This window comes from Cryptomeria japonica, chromosome 5 (assembly GCF_030272615.1).
Source record: "Cryptomeria japonica chromosome 5, Sugi_1.0, whole genome shotgun sequence".
NCBI lineage: Eukaryota > Viridiplantae > Streptophyta > Pinopsida > Cupressales > Cupressaceae > Cryptomeria > Cryptomeria japonica.
In genome coordinates, this window is record NC_081409.1 from 808,877,366 (window position 1) to 808,898,720 (window position 21,355).

Below are 21,355 nucleotides of genomic sequence, written 5' to 3' on the forward strand. Positions count from 1 at the left end.
CTCTGTTAGGAGCCTTGTTCGGTTAAAGACTGATACAATAGGTTCCGTTAGGAACCGATCTTGTCAGGGATCACCTGGTTAAGGGATGGCAAGAATACCCGGTTAAGAGTTAAACCCTGTTAAAGGTTACCTTGTTAGAGGATTTCAAGAACTCAATTGTTTTGAGTCACCCTGTTAAAGGATTTATAGCAAGCCAGTTAAAGCTACCCTGTTAAGGGATTTTACAACTATTGAGGTGGTTAGAGATCAATAGGTATTACAATGATCTGGTAACAACACTTAATGCCAATGCAAATCTGCTTAAGCTCCTCTTCACCTTCTGCACTTACACTCTACAGGTATCACTTCTCTCCTTTGGCCTGGCAAGAATCACGTATCCCTTCTCTTGGATACACACACACAACTTTTGCCAACAACCTTAGAAAGAATCACAACATCGACCTTATAGGAACAAATAGGTTGGTAGCATAAACCCTAAACCCTAAAACCTGTTAGGTTAAGGAATTCAAATGGTTCAATCCTGACTGTTGAGCACACTGCATTAAATGCAATAGTCTTGATCCAACCATACAGTGTCATTATGTTCTCATACCGGTTCACATAATGCCAACAGCTTACACCGAAGAAGAAACAAACACTGGTTACCCCTACACTAGATGATCTACTGAATTAAATAACACAAGAAGGAAATCTAGTAAATGTAAATAAATGGTATCATTCTTTCAAAGATTCTGACAAAGAAACTATTGAAGAGAGCCTTAATTTTACATTTGGATATTTATAAGAAAGTTTTGATAGAAGTAATTGATGATTTACCTAATGATCTCTACATGAGATTGGAAGCAAAAAGGCTATCAGTAATGGAACTTGACAAGAAATTGAAAGTTAAAGCACTTTTGGTTGTACATCCGGTAAACTCTAAGGAAGAGATAGATGAGCTTATATCTGAAGCTAACCGGTCAGTATTTGTTAGTGGACACTGACAAGTAAGCCTGATGGTTGGGAGAGTTAAGGAGATAGCTGATGAGACTGCAGACAACTGGGACATATTCTTTGTTGAGAAGGAAAAGGAAGAGGAAAAAAATAGACCGAAAATGGACAAGACATTCAAGGTATATTAGAAAGATAAGGGAAAAGGTAAAGTTGGTGGTGTTCCTGCTATTAAGATTACAAATAATCTTCCACCTCCACCTCTGGATACCCCTCTGGTACACACAACAAATCCACCGGATATGGATACTGAAGATATAACTCATGATGATACTAACCTAGAGTCTGAAATACTTTTCACAATGAATGTAGATACACAAGATATAAATATTGTTGTAGATAAGGAACCGATAGGTGATAGTGAGAATATAAAGATCTCTGAGAAACTGACACACATTGTAGACTCTTAGAAGACTGAGATACCTATTGGTATTATGGATGTGTTGCATTGGTTTTGTCATTGATGTCAACACTTGAGAACACTTGGAGATCTTTGGTTATGTTTACCGGCATGTTCAGTGACTTATGTACAGTCACCGGTATTTGGTTCACTGACAGGTTATATTGTTCATCGACATTGAGGATGATCAGTTATCATCTGGAGATTACTTGGTTCTATCAAAGATATCGTTTGGACACTTCATTTTGGTGATTTGTTTATTGGTAGAATCGAGTTTGCATATTTGTTGTTACTGGCAAATAGGTCTAGGTTATGGACCGACAAGCATTATCTATTCCAAATCAGCACGACATGTTATGGAGATGATTTGTTATTGTTGTAAATGCATTGAGTCGACATCATGCATTACATATTGATTCATTTGTAATTTATTTTATTGTAATATCTTAGTAAGCCGACCTACACATTTGGTCTTAGGTCTTGGTATATATTGTTACTACTTATCAAATTGCCATTAGTTTTATATCCAAAGTCATTCTATATATTCTAGTCGGTTAGCATTACTAAATCATGCAGTCAGTGCACACAGAGAAGTCAGTATGAACAGTCTAGTCGGTTACAGAAGAAAGTAGTCACAGAATGCAGTATACACCGAGCTGTCTACCGAGTGTTATTTCATGTCTACCAAGTAGTAAAGATAATACACCGAGTTGATATACACCAAGTGAAACATGTTACCAGATTCATTGAACCTGGACACACATATGAAAACGTGTTACAAGATCGAGGCACATAGAGCCGTTATCACATTGGAAATTGTACATATAGATTTTGTATAATTTTGAGGTCATCTAACCAATGAAATATTTTGCATGGTTATTTATTCGAGAAATTATATTTGTAAGATCGAAGCGATGAATCAGATCACTGACACAAGAAGTCTATTTATACAGCATGAATTTAGGGTTAGAGATATATGTGAATGAGAAATGTGTGTGCATATGTGTATGAAGCAAGACTTATGTGATACATGAGAAATCACAGAGTATTATGACTGTTACAGAGACACAGAGGTCACCAAGAAGGTTATCAGAGAACAGTCAAAGAATAGAGTAAACAGAAGGGTTTACCAAGTTACTTTATGAGTTACCGAGGTATGCTATAGGCAAGGTAATCTTATTTTGAGCACATAGAATCTGCTACAACATTTCAGATGTAAAGTTGCAGATATTTGTAAAGTCTTATTGTAATAATTTGAAGTTGTAAGAGAAACCTTTAACAAGGTAAAAGACTCTAATCAAGTCTATAAATTGTAAATCCTCTAACTAGGTGCAACATTTATATAAAGTGTTGTAAAATCCTTTAGCAAGGTAGATCTAACAGATCTTGTTACTCCTAACAAGGTAAGCTATTAGAAATAGCTAAATGTAGCTCTAACCGAGCACTCTTTATTATTGCAGTAGTGAAGTTGTGGGTGCCATCCCCACCACAGTTTTTCTCTCTAACCAAGAGTTTCTGCGTAATCAAAATATATGTGTTATGGAGTGAATCATGTATGATTGTTACTTATTTGTTTTAGCTTTATGTTATGTTACAGCAGTTTTTGGTTTATGCATAACAGTAAAGATATTGTTGATAAAAGGATTTGAAGTACTGATTCACCCCTCCCCTCTCAATACATTAGCTTTCCATATTGGGCCTAACATATATGTAAGATCTCATTTGTGAGATTAAGTAGTAGGAGAGGAGTATGAAAAAGGATTGTAATAAGGTATATGTGAATATAAGCAGAGCTATACACGCAGACATCATTCAAGATTCAAGGAGGCTTTTTGAGAAGGCAAATCAAAGCTTAACCGATACTGAATCCAGCATATGAAGATGCTATTTTGAGAAGTATATTATCATTGGATTTAACCATCCAATTGTATTTAGTGTGACTCCCATTTTGTGATTAAGCAATGAGCTCTAGGCAGTTGGCCTTTCTGCATGTGCAGACCCCATTTGTACCCACATACTATCTGCAGTAGTATCATCTGATTATGGGTAAGGTTTCCCATTGTGGTTTTTCCCCTTACAGGGTTTCCACGTATAAATAATTGTGTTATGTGTTGTGTATGTTATTTATCTTTTTGTTTCATGCATTAAACTTTACCGGTATTGCAATTAACTGTTAAACTGTCTACCGACATTAAAGTTTGGTTTACCGATATTATGCACTAAGTTTGGTTAAGTTAGTTTTGGTTTGAAATTAATAGACAACTGATTCACCTGCCCCCTCTCAATTGCCTCAGGGACCTAACAATTGGTATTAGAACCTAGTCCTCTTTTTGTCAAAGTTTAACAACTTGAGGAGATCCTATGTCTACTAACTATTTCAGGAAGGATAGTCTGAAGCTTGATGGAACCAACTATGGTATATGGAAGATCAAAATAGAGACACATCTGAATTGCATTGGAAAGGAAATATGGGATGTTACAAAGAATGGCTATGTTGTTCCTACTCAAGGTCAACCTAATCCACCAACCTTGGCTAAAGATGAGGAGAATGTTTGCAAAGCAAGAGAAGCACTTTTGAGCGCATTGTCAGATCAACAAATCATGGGATTATCAGACCGATCTATTGCTAAAGCTATTTTGGATAAATTGGAGAAATTGAATGAAGGTGATACCACTATCAAAATTGCAAAACTGGAATGCTTCTGGGTCAGGTATGAAAATCTGAAAATGGAAGAAGATGAAAGGATTTCTGCTTTTATGGAAAGAGTTAATGAAATTGTTTTGGGTATACAATGTTGTGGAGGATCCTTAAGTGAAGATGAAATTATTTCTAAAGTTTTAAGACCTTTGCCACTGGCATACAAAATGAAAGTAACTGCTATTAATGAATTGAGAATAATGCCTAATGCATCAGTATCTAGAGATACTTTGGTTGGAAAACTTTCACCTTTTGAACTTGAGGAATTTGGTCCTATTGCTACCATTAAGACAGATTTGGCTTTCAAAGCTTCATCATCTACAGCTTCATCATCATCATCATCTAAAAAATCTAATTGGAAAGCACTCTATGCTAGAGAACTTGAATAAATTAGAAGAGAGAATGAAGAACTTGAAGAGCTTGAAGCACTATTTGCAAGGAAAATGCCTAAAGGTCCAGTTGGAAGTAAGTATGAAGGTAAAGCACCATTTAAATGTTTTAACTATAATAAAATTGGTCATATGGCATCTAGGTGTCCAAATAGACATGCAAGATTGAAAGAAGAAGCTAAAAGAACATACAAGCCTAACCCTAAATATCAAAGGTACATATTTAAGAAGAATAGAGACAAATCATGTTACTATGCTGATGAAGGAGTTACTGATGATTCTGATGAGGAACCAACAGACAATGGATGGGATTTTGTTGCAATAATAGAAGATCAACTGACACCTACTGTTCAACTGGTAGAGCAGGCCCTAGTAGCTAAAATTGAATAAAAGGATGAATGCATCATTTATTCCGGATGTTTACATCATATGACTAGTGATAAGAGTAAATTCTTAACCTTTCAAGAATACAATGGAGGTCTAGTAATATTTGGAGATGAAAAAGCTTGTTTGATCAAAGGAAAAGGCACTATATCTTTTGATGGTAAGCACAAATACTGATAATGTTTACTATGTTGAAGGTTTGAAGCATAATCTTTTGAGTGTTGGTCAATTAGTTGAAAAAGGATTTCAATTACAATTCAAGAATGGTAAATGCAAAATCATGAATAGAACTGGTTTAGAAATTGCAACCGGTAAACAAACTAGAGGTAATATCTTTCATTTGAATAACAATGAGAAGACATACTTGATTGCACATATTGATGAAAGTTGGTTATGGCATAAGAGACCGAGTCATGTAAATTTTGATTGCATTGTGAAAATCAGTACAACTAAGCTAGTAAGAGATTTACCTAAGATTGTTAAACCTCACAATCCAGTATGTAAGGAATGTCAATTTGGAAAGCAAGTTAGAGCAACTTAAGAGTATTCCAGAAAAATCCAATATTGTTCTTGACTTAATTCATGTTGATTTATGTGGTCGAGCAAGAACTAGAAGTTTACAAGGAGATACGTATTTTATGCTAATCATTGATGATTATTCTAGAATGTGTTGGGTTACTTTTCTCAGGGAGAAATCAGAAGCATTTGGGAAATTTAAACTACTCAAGGTGATGATAGAGAATGAAACTAATAAGAAAATCAAATGTTTGAGATCAGCTCAAGGAGGTGAATTCACATCTAAGGAATTGAATAAATTTTGTGAAGTAAATGGAATCAAAAGACAATTATCAACACCTCAAACACCCTAGCAAAATGGAGTTGTGGAAAGGAAGAAAAAAACTATTTTGGATGTAGCTAGAAGCACGATATCAGAAGCAAACCTACCTCATGTGTATTGGAGAGAAGCAGTCAATACAACTATTTATACATTCAACAGAGTTCACATCAAAGGTGAAACCGGTAAGACCCCTCATGAAATGGTTTGGTAATACTCCTACTCTTAAATATTTCAGAATATTTGGAAGCAAATGTTATATTAGGAGAGATGAGTATATTGGCAAATTTGATCCTAGAAGTGATGAAGGAATATTTCTTGGTTATTCATCTAAGAGCAAGGCATATAGATGTTTTAATAAGAGATTGTAGAAAATCATTGAAAGTGAAAATGTGAAGATTGATGAATAATTTAGAAGGTCTATAGACTTCGAACCGACAGTTGAGATAATATCAAATGAACCTACTATGAGTACACCGATACAGAATGTTGATCCATTCACACTGGCATCATCTGAGAATTCCACAGTGACTGAAGAACAACAGCAAGTGAACACATCGAGGTATGTAAGATTGAATCACTCTGAAAGTTAGATAATTGGGAATAAGTATCAAGGAGTTATGACTAGAGGAAGACTGGCAAATGAAGAGGTATGTCTAATTTTTCAATTTGAACTAGCAACTATTAATGAGGCATGTGAAGATGAATTGGAACAAATTGAAAAGAATAACACATGGACATTGGTTCCCCGACCTAAAAACAAAAATGTAATTGGAACTAAATGGGTATTCAGAAATAAACTTAATAAAGATGGTAAGGTAATCGGAAACAAAGCAAGATTAGTGTGTAAGGGATATTCACAGAAAGAAGGAATTGATTATAATGAAACCTTTGCACCGGTAGCTAGAATTAAGGAAGTCAGATTATTCTTAACTTTTGTAGCACACAAGAACTATAAAGTATATCAAATGGATGTTAAATGTGCATTTTTGAATGGAGATCTTGAAGAAGAAGTTTACATTGAACAACCTGATGGATTTTCTTTGATAGATGACAAAGATATGGTTTGCAGGTTAAGGAAAGCTTTATATGGGTTGAAGCAAGCTCCTAGAGCTTGGTATGCTAGATTAGACAAATGTCTTTTGAAGCTTGGTTACACCAAAGGTAATGCTGACAACAATCTATACTACAAAGTGACTAATGATGACATCTTGGTTATTAAAGTTTTTGTTGATGATATAATTTTTGGAGGAGAAGATGGATTGTGTAAAGACTTTTCTAATAAGATGCAGGAAGAATTTGAAATGTCTATGATTGGAGAGATAAAATTCTTTTTAGGATTGCAGATTTCATAGATTGATAAAGTTATATTCATATATCAATCAAAGTACTTGAAGGAATTACTTAAGAAATTTGGCATGGAAAACTTAAACCAGTAAGTACACCTATGACTACAATTGATCAACTATCTTGAAGGATGAATCAACACCTATTAATCTGACAAGATACAAGTCTATGATAGGAGGTTTACTATATTTGACACAAACAAGACCTGATAATATGAATGCAATATGTATTGTTTCAAGATTTCAGAGTAATCCTAAGGAGAATCATGAATCAGCAGTGAAAAGGATTTTCTGGTACCTATAAGGCACAACAAATCTGGGTTTATGGTATCCTAAAGATGAAAACTTTGATTTATGTGCATACACGGATGCAAATTGGGCAGGAGATATAGATGACAGAAAAAGGACCACCGATGGAGCATTTTTTCTTGGCAGCAGACTAATTTCATTTTTGAGCAAGAAACAGAGTTGTACATCCTTATCAACAATAGAATCTGAATATGTTGCAGCAGCAACTAACTGTACACAGATATTATGGATTAAGCAAATGTTGAAAGACATAAAGGTAAAATACAAGGAACCTATAATCATTTACTGTGATAATATGGAAACAATTGATATATCAAAGAATTTGGTATTTCACTCAAAAACTAAATATGTTTCTATCAAATTCAATTTTCTGAAAGAGAATGTTGAAGCAAAAGAAGTGAAATTGGTTAATGTGAATACTAAAGAGAAGATTGCAGATATCTTTACTAAACCTTTGCCTAAGGAAACTTTTGAATATCTAAGGGAGCATCTTGGAGTTATACCCTCACCTATAGAAACTTAGACCGTTGGAGCATGGCATTAGACTGGCAGAATTAACAGAGAAAACTTTTTTCCAGCTTTGATGAAGGAGAGATACTTCTCAGGGGGAGTAGATTGAATAAATATGGTTATAACAATTGGTATTTGTAATAAGTTCTATGAACTGATTGTATTTGGTTTTGTATTGCTTTGGCATTTGATGTCAAAGGGGGAGAGATATCTATGGAAAAACACATTATCTTTTGGGGAGAGATTATTCATTAGGGAGAGATTGTTACTCTTTGTATCTATATTTTAATGATCTCTTTAAGAGATTGTTGGTTTTTGGTTTTTGGCATTTCTGGTTTGGCACTTAGATGGTTTTTGTTGGCAAATGCACACTCCAATGAGAAATTGTAGGTGATTGAAGGTATTGTCATTGATGACAACCTTACAATCCTATGGCACCGGAAGACACAGGCACAAACACCGGCACCGACAGTGGCAAAAGATGTTTACTGGCATCCCAACCGACAAGATTTTGTTTATTATATTTTATATTTAATTGTAAAATATTATTGTAAGCCGACAAGGTGAATTGTAATAGGACTCATATAAGTATGAGATCTTGTAGATCATTTAGGATATATGGATATGGTTAGATTATTGCAGAAGTAATATGCAAATATCAAGGCAGAGTTTGGAATAAGGTTTATGGAAGTTGCATGAGCTTAAACCGGTACTGAACCTGGCATAGCAGATGCTGAACTGAAGCAGTACATGATATTGGATTTACTTAATCCAATTTTGTAAGTCAGTGAGACTTCCCTTTTTGTATTTAAGCAGTGAGCTTTAGGCAGTTGGCCTTCCTGCATGTGCAGGCCCCTATTGTATCAGTAATATTCACTTATTGGCCAGTGAGTGAATATTTTGGGTCACAAATCCCACCAAGGTTTTTCCCACACCAGGTTTCCTTGTTAAAAATATTGTGTTATGGTGTGCTTTCTATGTTGGGGTTATTGTTCTTATTTACTGCATTAATTCTTGTTTACCGGTACATTGTTTTGGAATGCAATTTGTTTAATAAGTTAAGAAAATCAAATAACCGATTAGATACTGATTCACCCCCCCCCCTCTCAGTATCTTTGGGAATCCTAACAATTGGTATCAGAGCCTAGTCCTCTATTTTCAAAAGCCTAATAGCTTGAGGGAGATTCTGACACTGGTATAGATGGATAATTTGAGAAAGCAACTGGAAACATATCTTGCAGATTATAATGCAGAAAAGTTGAAAAATATCAAACTTGAAGATGATCTAAAGGCTACACAGGAAATCATTCAAGGAATTCAGGAGAATCTTACTATTGGTAGGAATAATAGAAGAGAACTTCATGAGAAGATCCAGAGTGATGATGATGAAAAAGAGACTCTTAATGATCTTGTAAGCAAGCAGAAACAAGAGAACATGTCTTTGAGGAATGAGATGCAAGATATGACCATGAGATTTTGTCAAGAGACCAAAAATAGAAAGAAGAATGAAGATGATTTGGCTAGAAGAATCAATGATGCTGGAAAAAAAAATTTAAGACTCAGTCATGAGAATGATATGCTAAAAACAGATATAATTCACTTGGAACTGTTGGCATTACAATAGAAAGGAGATTGTTGGCATTACAATAGAAAGGAGATTGTTGGCATTTCAATAAGGATATTGAGAAGGTTGTTGGAGATTATTGATATAACTGAAGAAGGATTATTACTGTCTTAATAATATTGTTTTTTCATTGATGTCAAGAAATTGATTTTTTGATTCAGTATGATGTTGCCATATCTTGAGAAGTATGTGTTGATGAGTATTAGGAGGTCGATAAGTGACACAGAAAGAATGTGATAATAAAGGGGAGAAATAAGCTATTCAATGGGCAACTATTACCAAGTTAGACAATGATGAGATCATGTTGTTTTGATTGTTTTGATATCCTACACATGTTGTTGATTATAAGTTTAATATTGTATTATGTCACCGAGCAAGGAACCTAGTCGGTAAACCCTAAGGTTATCGATATCGGTTAAAGAAGGCAGAATGTCTATCGAGTAAAGTTCAGTATTAACCGAGTAACAACCGAGTTATAATAGATCACATTGGATGGATAAAAGCATTATTTAATGAAGGATGTTGATGAGCTGGAGATGAATAAATGATTGGTATGTCACGCAAGAAGTTTTTGTTAAGGATCTACAGCAATGAAAAATCAAGAGGAAAATCTACAGCGCAGATTGAACCGCAATAACCTAGCACAAGTTCCTAGGAAGGAATGCAAGTTCCAAGGTGAGGTAAAATGTTTTCGGATCAAAGGATTCATTGAACCTAGTCTAGTTTAATGATTTGATGGCTAATATTGATCATGGGAAATGTGATCAAGGAGATTAAGCGGTTAGAAATTATTTATAAATAAGGAATTGTTGATAAATAATGCATGCGGGCAAATGTATGCACAGTGATGCTATAGGATTGTTTACCAAGCTCAGAAGCTTGAAGATCTGATTGAAGAATAGATTGAGAAGCCCAGCAAGCCCAACAAGGGACTAGATAAGTCTTATGACAAGATTATTTTGAGCAAATAGAATCTGTTTTAGCATTTTAGATGTGAATTTGCAGATATAATTTATTATTGTTATTTATTTTGTAAGTGATAGGAAATCTCTTAACCGAGTGGACCTAACAGTCTTATTTGTAAACCCTCTAGCAAGGTAACATTCTAAATGAGTGTTTGAAATCCTTTGACAAGGTCACTTCTAACAAAGTGCAAGACTCTAACAAGTCTGAGGGAAATCCCTTAACCGGGTCACATCTAGCAATGTGTTTGTGATCTTTAATAGGATTTGCTTTTAACCGAGCATACTCTAGAAGGGTATATTTCTTAGTGGGTCCGAAATCCCATAGTGGTTTTTCCCTATTTGGGTTTCCACGTTAAATCTAGTGTTATATGTGTGGTGATGTTATATGTTCATAAGTTTGAATGTTTTATAGTTTTGGTTACATATTCTGAAGTATAAGCTACCAAGGTTGAATCAGTTGAATATATTGAACAAGTTAAGTTTGTATGATTCACGCCCCTCTCTCATCTTATTAACTATTGGCATCAGAACTTTACAGGAACATGATAAAACTGAACTCATGAGACAGAAGGATTTCTTGGAAAATGAGTTGGCTACTATAAATCAACACAAGGAGAAATTCAAGAAAAGTTCAGAAGAACTTGATGACATGCTGAAAAATCAGAAACCTAATGGAGATACAAATAGCCTTGGATTTGAAGTTGGTGAAAGCTCTAGTACTACAAACAATCATGATCACAATAAACCGGTAAGACAACCTAGTGCTTATAAATTTAATGGGAAATGCTTTAATTGTAACAAGTATGGTCATAGGGAAAATCAGTGTAGATCTAGAAACTATCAGAACACCAATGCACCCACCAGTCATGTTCTAAATGCAACAAACTTGGTCATAATTCAGAAAATTGCAGAATGAATGTAAGATGTTATGTTTATGGAATATTTGGACACTTATCTAATCAATGCAAAACACAAACCGGCATAGGATATGGAAAAGCTATTCAGAAAAACAATGTGACTTGTTATGCTTGTAAAAAAATTGGACATATTGTAAAATTTTGTAGAAGTAAGGAATCACCAGCAAATAACAAAGGACCAAGTTTGAAAGGTAAAGAGAAGGTTGAAGAAGTAAAGCAAGAATTTTCAAAATAATGGATTAGAAAGTCAGATCATAATGTTGATGTGAATATTCCTCCACTGGCATAACAGAGTATCACTCCACCGGCAGGAGATTCTTCATCTAACTGAGAGATAATCCCTTGGGGGTATGGCAACAAAATGTAAAACATACTAATTTACCCTCAATTGATGGTGAGAATTTGAATTACTTCTTTGCCGGCAGATGAGTTAGGTTTCACTTAACCGGTAGGCATTTAATGTGGTAGTTGAAGGAAATGACATTATAAAGCAAGTATTTTTCTCTTTTTCACTCACCAAGCATTCAAATGACATAATGACACTTCAGACATTATTCCTTCCTCATCTTTCATCCATCCAAGAATATATCAGTCGAGCCACCTCCTTATCTACTACACAAGAAGGAAGCACTCTAGATGGCTTAATATCATTATTGGCTGATATTCAAGCACATAATTCTTTAATGGATAGTGTAAAGATTGCACTCTCTGTCACTCTCACCAAAGCATGGACCAAGTACAAATCCATTTTTGACCAGTTACCACCCCCAAATGGTAATTAAGTTTTGATGTTTGTCAAAAAGGGGGAGTGATACAGTATTGGGGGAGTGTAGTATTCAAAGTATCAAACAAAAGGAGTATAGTATATAGGGGGAGTATACTAAGCAGAGTAAGCAGAGTATCCAAGAGAAGTGAACTGAGCAGTAAATAGAATAGTAAGCAAAGAACGGGAATAGATCACCAAGCATGCAAAATCAGAGTTTGGTACAAGTATATTGATAAGGGGAGTATATCTTCATTGACTATTGTATATACTATTAGTATAGTCAAATTTTGCAAGTATATAGATTATTGAGTTATAACTTTGAAAGTAGTTTTTTTGTCAAACATCTCAACTAATGTCAAAAGGGGTGATTGTTACTACTTATCAAGTTGCCATTAGTTTTATGTCAAAGTTATTCTATATACTCTAGTCGGTTACTACTACCGAAATATTCAGTCGGTATGAACAATCTAGTCGGTTATTGAAGAAAGTAGTCTCAGAACGTAGTATACACTGAGCTATCTACCGAGTATCATTCCATGTCTACCGAGCAGTAAAGATGACACACCGAGTTGATATACACCGAGTAAAATGTGTTACCAGATTCATTGAACTTGGACATACATATAAAAACATGTTACAAGATCGAGGAACATCTAACCATTATCACATTGGAAATTGCACTTAAAGATTATGTATGATTTTGAGGTCATCTAACCAATGAAATATTTTGCATGGTTATTCATTCAATAAAACATGTTTGTAAGATCAAAGCAGTGAATGGATCACTGTCATAAGAGATCTATTTATACAACATGGATTAAGATCAAAAATAAACATGTAGCATGACAGAAAGAAAGATATAGAAATATATGAAGCAAGACATGTGAAAAAGCACTAACTGTTATGACTGTTACAGAGACACAAGGTTCACCGAGAAGGATTTCAAAGAACAGTCAAAGAACAGAGTAAATAGAAGGGTTTACCGAGTTACTATATGGGTTACCGACATATGCTATAAGCAAGGTAATCTTATTTTGAGCATATAGAATCTGCTATAACATTCCAGATGTAAAGTTGCAGATATTTGTAATGATTTATTGTAATATTTGAAGTTGTAAGAGAAACCTTTAACAGGGTAAAAGACTCTAATCAAGTCTATAAATTGTAAAGCCTCCAACCAGGTGCAGCATTTAGTTTAAGTGTTGTAAAATCCTTTAGCAAGGTAGATCTAACAGATCTTGTTACTCCTAATAGGGTAAGCTATTAGAAATAGCTAAACATGTAGCTCTAACCGAGCACTCTTTATTATTGTAGTAGTGAAGTTGTGGGTGCCATCTCCACCATATTTTTTCTCTCTAACCAAGAGTTTCTACGTAACCAAAATATATGTGTTATGGAGTGAATCATGTATGATTGCTATCTATTTGTTTTAGCTTTATATTATGTTACTGCACTATTTGGTTTATGCATAACATTAAAGTTATTATTGAAGAAAATTTTTTAAGTATTGATTCACCCCTCCCTTCTCAGTACATTAGCTTTCCATATTGGGCCTAACAATTGGTATCAGAGCCTCAATCTTGGAAAAGAGTTTAACTGCCTAAAGAGAAAGATCTTATCAATGGAAGGCTATAAACAATCTCAGAGGATTGTGTATCTGCAAGAAGAGCTAGATCATGCTAATCAAGTAATTGCAGACATGCAAAGACAAATGCAAAAATCTCTGAAAGTGAGAAGAAGATTATCTGATGATTTGCAAGACTCTCAAGAGTTAGTGGAACAAATTGAGACATCATCTGACAACAGTATATCTAAAGAAACTGAAGAAATGATTGGAGTATTGAGAGAAAAGAACAAAGCACTGACCGATCAACTAAAAGCATTGAAAAGAGAGCATGAATATTTCAGCACACAGATGACTGAAAATCTTGATGCATTAAGGATAGCCAAGGATAAAGTAAGAGATCTACAAAGAGAGAAACAACAACTTGAAGTCTTAGTATCTAATAAGAATGATGAAATCACAAGGTTGACTGGAATTCAACAAAATCTGTCAGATCAACTAGGTTATGCACATCATGAAGCAAATCTGAAGGATGATGAGAGTCAAGCATTGAAACTTGAAGTATCAAGGTTGACCGATGAACTTGAAATAGAGAAGAAATCCAAAGAAACACTAAAGAAGAGTTATGAAGCATCAAAGATGTTGGATGAGCAACTGAATACAAGAAGACCCAACAAAGATGCAGGACTCGGTTACAAAGGAAAAGACTCTACCGAGAAGGGAATTCATACTACTAAGAGAGGAGAATCATCAAAGCAAGCTGGATTCAAGAAGAACATCAAAGGAAAGAAGCCTATTTGCAACTACTGTGGAAATCAAGGTCATATTGCCAACATGTGCCAAATCAGAAAAGGTAAGCAACCAAATGTCACTAAGTCCAATGGTTATTGTTACAATTGTAATAAATATGGTCACGCATCTAAACAATGTAGGACAAAGTTTGTAAACAATTATGAGAAGGCAAAATTCAAAGGGTTTTGTAAAAATTGCAATAGATATGGACATAGTACTGAGAAGTGTTGGCTTAAGCAAAAGAACTATATGTGGTCTACACAACGAGCAAATGCTAGAGGTTACCGAACTCACAAAAATCCTTACCGACAGTATTCTACAGTACCATGGGATTACAATACAAGGATATGGTGTGAATGTTGTGGAATATATGGACATATAAGTGCCAAATGTTTCATAAGGTTTGGGATGTACAACCGAAGATCATGGAGAAATCCTGGTATGGCATGTTTTCATTGTCACAAAGTTGGACACTTAGCTGGAGATTGCAAAGATCAACCTATAAAAGACACTGAAGAAATAAAAGACAAATTAAAGATGATTTGGAAAAAGAAGGAAATTGTGTCAAATAAAAAAAGCACCTTACCTACCGAGTTAGGTGCACCTATTCCAAATTAATCGGTAAAGGTATGAAGGGACTACATTCTATCAAGGTTAAATCTTAACAGTTCCTATTTTATTATGTACTTAATTCAAATCTGCATAATTAAGATGTAATAGTAAGTTTGAAATTCTATCAAAGTCTTTTGAAGCACTTTACAAGAAATTTGTCAAGTCGGTGAATACAGAAAGCCTATCAAGTCAGTAAATGAAGGAAGTTTGGTTACCCGGTTAAAATGAAAAAGGAGATTAAATCGATATAATGGAATTGAGCGCATTTAATGTTTTTGACCTAACCTACACAGAGCCCGATAAGGCATATTGTGTACTTAAAAGCATTTTCGCGGTCATTTTCAACTCACCAAGTTTTTGAGAGAGCAGAACAAAGTGAATCTAAGGTGATCAAACCTCCTACAAAGCAAATTCAAGGTATTTAGATCAATCTCAATGCATTGTTAAGCTGGTTTACCGATCTTATCAAGTTGCTATTATTTGCTAAGTGTGGAATGTCAGTCGTTTGAAAATCCTAAAACCCTAAGGATCCTTTGTTAGCTTTTATCTGAAATCTACAATGGCATCTAAGATCCAAGATCCCATTGTTGTCAAGAATGTAGAGAAGCCCTCACTAAAATACTCTTTGACTCCCAGAGTTGCATCTGAACCGGATAACAAAACTACTTTTTCACTCATCCCGGATAGAGTGTTGTTAGTCAAGGATGTGAGATTCTTCACCAAATGTCATGTTGAAGAACTCGGTCATGCTGAAATTAAAGACACCTATGATGAATTATGCATAGATGGTAAATTAAATGGCAAGTATGAGCACATTAAGATCAAGGGATTAATTAAAGCCCTAACCTACCCCGTGTGTTAAAACCCCAGTGGGTCAAGTTTGTTCTGAGCAGAGTTCATGATGATTTCATGTGGTTAGAAGAGCAACCATTTAAGATTACCAAGGAAATCATTCATCTGATTACCGGTTACCCTATTTATGATCATTCCCAAGCCTAAAAGATGATATCACAAAAGGAATTGATCAGTTTAAGTAGAGTGGAATCAGATTGCAGAGGATTGAAATTGAACAATGTCACAGATGAAGAACTAAAATTTGCCAAAAGAGCAATAGGTTACTATTTCTTCCAATCAGCAAGGGAAAACAGTGTACCCTGTGCAGCAGTAGACCTAGCATACAAAATTGTGAAAAAGGGAATGAAAATTGATCTATGTGAGGTGTTTCTGAAGAACCTATTTAAGAATTTGAACACCATCAGGAAGCTGAAGAAAAACAACTCGGCTAATACACTAAAGTTTGGATCATTACTTGTATGCATGTTTTTCTATTTTGAAAAATTCTTTCCATCAATCGGTAAAGTTGTTTGGGAACTACACCAACCAATCACCCATCAGATCAATGACTTCATTAAGAAGTTAGGTAATAATTTCAATGATATTATGGATGATTACTTCAGTAAGTTCCAAGAAAAAATGCATAACAAGTACCAGATTCCACCCCAGCTAGTGGAGAAATACAAAAATGACATATATTTTGAAGTTGACACTGATTACTGTTATGTGAATGTTATGGAACCAAGAACTCAATCTTTGTCACCGATGGGTTACAAGATTGATTTTGATAGCACACAACAGCAAATTGATGCATTTCTTACATTTCCAAGACATGCTACCAAGCTGAGGTATGGAACCTATGAAGAAGTAAAGGAAAAAGTAAAAAAGAGCATTGTAGTACCCAAAGCTAAAAGAAAGGCAACAAAGATGATAAAGGCATTATCGAAGAAATTTGGAGAAGACTCTTCCTCTACACCTGTCAAAGGCACCATTGCCATTACTGAAGAGGAATCTGAAGCCCAAGAGGCAACTATAACATTGAGCACCGAATTGCCTAAGGGAAAAGTGTTGAAGAGAAAGAAACAGGACACATCAAAGGCCTCACCAACTCCACCTCCAAAGTGACCTAACACTAGAGCATCTGCAGCTTCACTGAGTAAGAAAACAAAGAGTGTTACTATTCCCAAAGTAACAAAGACCTACAAGAAATCTACTCGAAGACTCATTTTGGCAAAAGAGTCTAGTGATACCGAATCAGAGGATGCAAGCAAATTTCAGATTGTCAAGAGCAAGAAGGTAAATGTACATAGTGTTGAGAACTTCTGTGCTAATTTGAAAGAATATGGAGGATTTGGATCATTTAGATATGTAAAGTATGAAACCAAAAATAATGATTAGAAGAGACAAATTGAAGAAGCTATCATCTGCACACTTTTAAAATTCCGGTTGGTTCCATTGGAACTAGCTAAGTCACTTCCGAATGAACTTTATTTGCATATTGATAATAGGTGGAAGTATGCAATGGACTCAGAGAAATAGATCAAAGAAAGAAGTCTGGTACATCTCTTTCTTGACATGTCAGTAGCTGAAATAAAAGAACATCTGACAACCTACAACTCAAAGTTTCTTGTCAAACAAAGAGCCTTAAAACTAATGAATAGGCTGTATATTGAAGTGGAAAATGAGACAAAAGCAAAGTGGCAGGAAATCTTTAAAATCAAGGATGCTGATGAGCAAGCTATAGTTGAAACTGTTGATGTCACTGAGCAAGATCCTGATGTTACCGAGCAAGACCCTGCTGACACCATTCAAATAGATGAAGATGTCATGGATACAGAGGCATCGGAACAGGAAATGATAGAAGGCAATGCATATGCAAAACTTGTATCTAGTGAATCAGTCTTGGAACAAGTTCAGCCTTATCCACTGGTCAAACAACCTATCTCAACCGATACCCCTCAAGATACGGATCAAGGCACCGAAGACCACAAGTCTACAGCAGGAGAAGGTACTACTCAAGAACAGACATCTCAAGCACCTTCTAGCACTACAAATGTTGCAACTAAGACACCGAGTATCGAGACGCCAAAGGACTCTACAAAGGCTAAAGAAACTGACCAAAGTGTTGCCTCTACCGAGCAACCTACCGAGGGTCATCAAGCCTCACAAGCCATTGTCTTAGTTCCATCGATAAAAGGTAAAGAAAAGAAGATGAAAAAGCATAGTTTTAAAGTTGATTTGTCAAAACCAATAGTGTTACCCAATGTAGATATATCAAAATTAAAGGGGCAAGCACTCATTGATTTCAGTGAACTATGCAAAGCAAAGGCCGAACAAGAGAAGCAAATGGTGATTCAAAAGAAAAATAAAGTACTTCAGAAGGTGAAAGCACTCTTAATAGATATGCTACCTGAAGCTACAGTGTCAATAGATGCAGCTATCCACATTCAACTGGATGAACTCCTAACAAAGATAGAGACATCTGGAGTAGGTGCATCAGAGTATTTGAGCAAGATAAAAGACAAAGAGCTCACTGCAAAAATGATAGAAGAGGTACAAAAAGCTATAGCTGTTGGAAAAGTTAAACTTGTCAAATTTATTGCTGAGTTGACTCCTCAACTCAAGCACATTCTTTATTTATTTTAGAAACTCTGAACATTTTCGTTATTCATTAAAGACATTAAGAATAAAATAGAGGCAATTGAAAAAGAGATCACTGATCTCTCAAATAAGTTGACCACAGAGCCAAATTCAGTTTAGAATTTCTATACAAGGTTACAACAGCTCATGGCTGAACAATTGGACCTAAGAAATGAAGAACACAAGATCAGGATGGACATAATGACACTTTAGACATTATTCCTTCCTCATCTTTCATCCGTCCAAGAATAGATCAACCAAGCCACATCCTTATCTACTACACAAGAAGGAAGCACTCTAGATGGCTTACTATCATTATTGGCTAATATTCAAGCACATAATTCTTTAATGGATAGTGTAAAGATTGCACTCTCTGTCACTCTCACCAAAGCATGGACCAAGTACAAATCCATTTTTGACCAGTTACCACCCCTGAATGGTAATTAAGTTTTGATGTTTGTCAAAAAGGGGGAGTGATATAGTATTGGGGGAGTGTAGTATTCAAAGTATCAAACAAAAGGAGTATAGTATATAGGGGGAGTATACTGAGCAGAGTAAGCAGAGTATCCAAGAGAAGTGAGCTGAGTTGTAAATAGAATAGTAAGCAAAGAATGAGAATAGATCACCGAGCATGCAAAATCAGATTTTTGTACAAGTATATTGATAAGGGGAGTATATCTTCATTGACTATTGTATATACTATTAGTATAGTCAAAATTTGCAAGTATATAGATTATTGAGTTATAACTTTGAAAGTAGGTTTTTTGTCAAACATCTCAACTCATGTCAAAAGGGGAGATTGTTACTACTTATCAAGTTGCCATTAGTTTTATGTCAAAGTTATTCTATATACTCTAGTCGGTTACTACTACTGAAATATTCAGTCGGTATGAACAATCCAATCGGTTATTGAAGAAAGTAGTCTCAGAACGTAGTATACACCGAGCTGTCTACCGAGTATCATTCCATGTCTACCGAGCAAAAAACATGACACACCAAGTTGATATACACTGAGTGAAACATGTTACCAAATTCATTGAACCTAGACATACATATGAAAACGTGTTACAAGATCAAGGAACATCTAACCGTTATCACATTGGAAATTGCACTTAAAGATTGTGTATGATTTTGAGGTCATCTAACCAATGAAATATTTTGTATGGTTATTCATTCGATAAAACATGTTTGTAAGATCGAAGCAATGAATGGATCACCGTCATAAGAGATCTATTTATACAACATGGATTAAGATCAGAAATACACATGTAGCATGACAGAAAGAAAGATATAGAAATATATGAAGAAAGACATGTGAAAAAGCACTAAGTGTTATGACTGTTACAGAGACACAGAGGTCACCGAGAAGGATTTCAGAGAATAGTCAAAGAACAAAGTAAACATAAGGGTTTACCGAGTTACTATATGGGTTACCAAGGTATGCTATAAGCAAGGTAATCTTATTCTGAGCATATAGAATCTGCTATAACATTCCAGACGTAAAGTTGGAGATATTTGTAATGATTTATTATAATATTTTAAAGTTGTAAGAGAAACCTTTAACAGGGTAAAAGACTCTAATCAAGTCTATAAATTGTAAAGCCTCTAACCAGGTGTAGCATTTAGTTTAAGTGTTGTAAAATCCTTTAGCAAGGTAGATCTACCAGATCTTGTTACTTCTAACAGGGTAAGCTATCAGAAATAGCTAAACATGTAGCTCTAACCGAGCACTCTTTATTATTGCAGTAGTGAAGCTGTGGGTGCCATCCCCACCGCAGTTTTTCTCTCTAACCAAGAGTTTCTACGTAACCAAAATATATGTGTTATGGAGTGAATCATGTATGATTGTTATCTATTTGTTTTAGATTTATATTATGTTACTGCACTATTCGGTTTATGCATAACATTAAAGTTATTACTGAAGAAAAGTTTTGAAGTACTGATTCACCCCTCCCCTCTCAGTGTTGGTATTTTGGTATGGTTTTGTCATTGATGTCAACACCTACTGGAACACTAGCACTTTGGAGATCCAGCAACATTCACTGGCAAGCAAGTAACTATTGCACAGTTACCGGTATATGGTTCACCGGCAGGATATAATGTTCACCGACACTTGGAATAATATGGAAGACACTTGGTAATGTCGAAGACATCATGTGGACACTTTGTTTTGAAGAATTAATCATTGGTATATTCATATTTGCATATTTGCTTTTATCGGCAAATAGGTCCAGGGTTACACCGACAGGTTTATCTTTTCCAGATCAGCATGGCATGCTATGGAGATGATTTATTATTATTGTAAATGCATTAAGCCGACATGTTCAATCGGTTATTGCATCGGATATTATATTGTTTGTAAAATGTTTTTTTGTAATATCTTTTAGAGCCAACCTACCAAAATTTGTCTTAGGTTATGGTATAAATGTAAGATCTTATTTGTAAGATCGAATGTGGAATGCGAAAAAGATTTGTGTGAAGGTATATGCGAGATTAAGCAGAGGTATACATGAAGACATCATTTGAAGGTGAAGCTAGGTTTTTGTAGAAGTATATCAACATTACACTGGTACTGAATCCAGCATATGAAGATGCTATTTTGTGCAGTACATTCTTATTGGATTTAACCATCCAACTGTAGTCAGTGTGACTCCCATTTTGTGATTGAGCAGTGAGCTCTAGGCTATTGGCCTTTCTGCATGTGCAGACCCCATTTATGTACACTTACTATCTGTAGTAGTATCATCTAATTGTGGGTAAGGTTTCCCATCATGGTTTTT